Source organism: Camelina sativa, chromosome 9 (genome assembly GCF_000633955.1).
Source record: "Camelina sativa cultivar DH55 chromosome 9, Cs, whole genome shotgun sequence".
Classification (NCBI taxonomy): domain Eukaryota; kingdom Viridiplantae; phylum Streptophyta; class Magnoliopsida; order Brassicales; family Brassicaceae; genus Camelina; species Camelina sativa.
In genome coordinates, this window is record NC_025693.1 from 4,283,401 (window position 1) to 4,288,387 (window position 4,987).

Consider the following 4,987-nt stretch of genomic DNA (forward strand, 5'->3'; position numbering starts at 1 on the left):
GATTGTTGATACAGCTCATAGTCTTTCCACACTTCAGTTCTGAGGTCAAGCTTAGTCAAGAATCATTAGAGTGTTAGCCAAAGAACAAGAACCATCAGTTAGAGATCATAATTCAACAGAAATTTTTGAAAAATTTGACTCAATAAAAACAAAAATACAGTTTTGACACAAGACACAAAAACCAAGTAAGTAGTTAGTACTAACCTCCCCCAGACTTAAACAACACTGTCCCCAGTGTTATCAAGCAAGGGAAAAGTCAAGAAACAAAAATTGTGTTGAAAAATTGAATGAAAAAGTGAATAGATTCTCGGGTTACCCATTGGTGTCGATCGATGCCATTCAAGGCAGTATCGATCGACACCTTCGGCGAATGGTGAATTTTGGCCGAATCTCCTTGTAGTTGCAGTTAGTTGTGTGTTGGATCAATCCTTTGATATTAATTATGTTAAGAAGCACTCAAACACAAACACAGGTTAAAAGCAACATGATAGATAGATAGTTCATAAATCCAAACAACTTTCAATCACAAACTGACTCAAAGCAAGAATAAAAATGACTCAAGCCTAAAAAAGGGAAAAGATAAAGAAAAACCATGATCAGAAGCTAAAATGTAACAGAAACATCATTAGCACCATCATCATCAATCAGTATCGTCAGCATCCTCAGCATCCTCAGCAGATGGTGAAGATGGCGAAGGGGACCTGCGCCTAGTACGCCTAGTAGGCCTGGTAGGACGAATGCAGCCACACTGAGAAAGTCGAGCCATACCATTCCAGATGGCACGCAAAGCAAAAACCACATAAGTCTGATGAGCTCCCTAGTCCATAGTAGCAGGATCCTCTGATGGCTCTGGAAACTCAAATGTCGTGGTCCCAGAAGAAGAACCAAACTCAAAACCCCCAGCAGGGTTAGCACCATCTAAATCAACAGCAGGAATAGCATCGCCTCGTCGGCGACAAGCAGCAGGTGCAGCAACAGAATCTCTCATGTCAGGCTGAAATGCCAACTGGTCGTAATCCTCACCAATATCAGTAAGTGCAGGACGCGGCATCGAAATCATACGCTCTCCGGCGGTGGAACGAAAACGCCAGAATAAAGGTTTCTTCATCCACTGAGTATGTGCCATATAATCAACATCCATAACAGGATGCTCAGCAATGATCCTGCAACTCCCGAGATCAATCTGAAAATGCCTGAAGATTGGAGTCAGAAGACTCCCAACATACTCCCTCTTCTTTCCTTTCCCAGTGAAAGGTTTGGTCTTCAAGGTAACCAAGTGATGCGCAAAAACTGCACCCAAGTTAACTGGCCTATCTAATGCAGGTGTAGGACAAATACCAGCAACCAAGTCTCGCAAGCCAGAATACAATAAGATCAACTCTGCCACTCGCATCTTGTTAGGCTCCATCTTACACAGAATTGTGTGCCCAATAGCACGAACAACATACCTCAGGACCGGATGTCGAATGTCTGTCTGTGTAGATGACTTAGAATGATATCTCCCATGTCCAAACAAACTCCAGAAATCTTGGACATCAGGAAACTTTTCAGGAAATGCAACTGCTGTAAAATCTCTCTCAAAGCCATAAATGCCACAAAGATCTCTAAGTGGTAGCTTGTAACGAATACCCCGAATGAAGAAAGAAAGGAACCCCTCTTGTGCATTCTTAACTGCTTCATTCTGATAATAAACTCCCACAGTGGCCATAAACTGACGAACAAGATCAGGATACATATCATACTGCCTAGATGCAATGGTTCCCAATCCTATCCTATCCAAAAAAGCAAGAACCTCATCCTTAATACCCAACTGGCTCATAGCAACCAAATCAAGTGTCTTAGTGGGGTGAATCTCAACTCTTAACCATCCATTATAGAACAATGTATCATAATCATCCCAATCATCTGACACTGGCCTATTGATGTAATTTGACTCTTCAAATTCCTTCATGATATCATCATTCCAAATCTTATTACATCTAATCTTTCTACCTTCTGACCTTGGCCATGGAGGACGAGCTGGAACTTGTGGAGTAGAAGAAGTGGTCGTCGGTGGCTGAGCATCAACCGTCGGAGCTGATGGAGGCGGACGGCGAGTTTGGAGAGAAGTGGTAGCTCCGCCGGTTCCGGTTCGTTGCTTTTTATTGGATGTCATTGCTTTGAATCGCGAAAGTGAGACTGGATCCGGATAGAGGACTCAAAAACGAGTGGGATAGAGCTTTGAATCACTCAAAACGGAGCAGTATCGGAGAAGTTATGAGGATCTGAAGGTGTTTGTCGATTTTGAGAGATGAAAAACAAAAGAGACAGCTCGGGGTTTTAATCGCGTGTCCCTCGGTTTTAACGGTGTCGATCGATTCTCATTTAAGTGGTATCGATCGATGCTTCTTTTATCGGACCCGGCCGAGTTGCAATTAAAGGCCCAAATCTCGCAATTCAGAAACCCATCAACCTTTCTTATTTTCCGCGATCCAATATCGGTGCCGACCGATACCCAGATGGTATCGATCGATGCTGATCAATGGTATCCGTAACCTTTTTTTTTCTGAAACAATAAAGACTCAAAACTAAAAATTAAAATGTTAGTGATCCTAAAAAAAACAAAAATTCAAAATAAGTAATTCCTACCAGTGGGTTGCCTCCCACTCAGCGCTTGTTTTAAGTCATTAGCTTGACTGTGTCGTAGCTCAGGCATCTGGCGGATCTGAACGTGGCTGTGAATGCTTGTGAGAGGAATATCTCATCATCCAAGGTGGTGTATAAGCAGTAGATGAATGAGGTCTACCAAGGACATGAGAAGCAGGACCATAATGATACTTGGGTATAGTGCATCTTGGCTTCATCTGATGACTCTGGAGTGTGGAGGGGTGAGCCTTCCGTTGAGTAACAGATTTATGACTTGGAGCATCAATTTTGGACAAACTCTGTCGCGGATGTGGAGGAGTGTCGACCGACACCATAGTAGTGTCGATCGACACAGAGTTTGATGATCGTTTAGCAGACGCTTTCTCAACACAAAAAGTCTGTCCTTCAATAGTAGGAACCCTCCTCAGCTTATCCATCTCAAAGTTCTTATTCAAACCTTCCACATTCAGTGTTATTTGTCCCTTCTGCACATCTATGATTGCACCAGCTGTAGCTAAGAAAGATCTTCCCAAGATGAGAGGATCATTAGGCTCTTTATCATACTTCAGCACCACAAAGTCAGTGGGAACCATGAAATTTCCAACCTTAACTGGAATATCCTCTAAAACACCTTCAGGAATTCGTCGGGCGCGATCAGCTAAGATAAGAGAAATCTGAGTTGGCTTGAATTCTGTCATCCCAAGTCTTACAGCAACAGAATGTGGCATCAAGTTGATGCTAGAGCCAAGATCACAGAGTGAGTGTGAAAACCTTCCTGCTGAGATTGAGCAATCAAGGACAAAGCTTCCAGGATCTGGTAGTTTCTTAGCAGTCCTACATTGAATTGCTGCACTCACTTTCTCAGAAACTACCACTTCTTGCTTTCTCTCCTTCCTCCTTTGAACAGGCTGGTTCAAAAGAATTGCACTAACATCCTTAATTAGCAAAGCTCCTTCCTCAGGGCTCAAACCATTGGATACCATTCTCTTAACATAGCATTTAAGTGGTGGTGAAAGCTTCACTGCATCAATCAAAGGCATCTCAATCATCACATTATCCATCATTGCTTTGCATCTAGCTTCTTTCATCTCCTGCTTAGACTTTCGTGGCTTAGGAAAAGGAATCTTAGGTTTGTAAGCCCACTCCACTGCTGGAACCTGAGATTTTGCAACTTGTGGTTCCGTCTGAGATGAGTGTCGACCGATACCCAGTTGGTGTCGATCGACACCATCATCTGGAGTCGACAGATTTATCGATTTCTCACCGTGTTCTGCAGAATCAATTTCATCAACTTCTTCATCTCTCACTGATATAGCATTGCAAGCATGTTTGGGGTTTGACTCAGTTCTCGCAGGAAGATCCCCCTCTTGTCGTTTGACAGACCCAGCAGTCTGTGCAACTTGACTCTCCAGCTTCTTAACATGAACATTCAATACATCTATCTGAAACGACCGACCTTTTTTTTTTAATAATAAATAATAAATATAATATAATAAAATAATCTACAGCTAGTGGTCCTATACCCACTAGCCACCTAACCACAAACACATTCAACAGCGGAATACTCGATACCAATAACCAATAATAAACCAATAATATAACCAATACCATAGCATAAGCAATATCCAATAATCAATCATCAAAACATGAAACCAGCAACCTAACAATGTTTCTAATGACTCAACTCTAGCAACCTAACAATGCTAGACAACATCCAATCAAGTCCCTAGAACATCCTCCTCTTCATTGCCTGGATTCCACGATCACACTTTGCCTTTACCAGGCAATATACAAGCATGCAACATCCATCGTAACTGGAAGAGGGGTGTCGACCGACACCAGATGGTGTCGATCGACACTGACTATCTGGTGTCGACCGACACCAAACTGGTGTCGACCGACACCCTGCCCGACACTCCCGAAAACCCTAGTTTGTGTCGACCGAAACCTCCACATGGCATCGATCGACACTCGCCAAAGTCCCGAGCCGTCCTCGCGTTGGTGTCGATCGACACCCCAACTGGTATCGACCGACACCGATGCCGAGCAGCGATTTCCCTCGATCAGAAACTCCGAATCTCGCCTCCAATCTTCTCCAATCCGCTCCATGCGCTCCCAGAAGCCAAACCCAGCCCAGACAGTGACGAAATACCATAGATAACTCAAAGAAACAGCCAGATAAGCACCACATCACATAGAATCTAGAGATCTTAGCTTAGATAAGCCATGGTCATGCACTCACCTCTTTCAAGAAGATTCTGACCAACAAGAACGAATTCCCTCACTCCTAGCAAGCTTCTAACACCTTCCCAGCCTTAGATCTCCCAAGAACAGCAAGGAATCTCTCAATCTCTTCCAACAA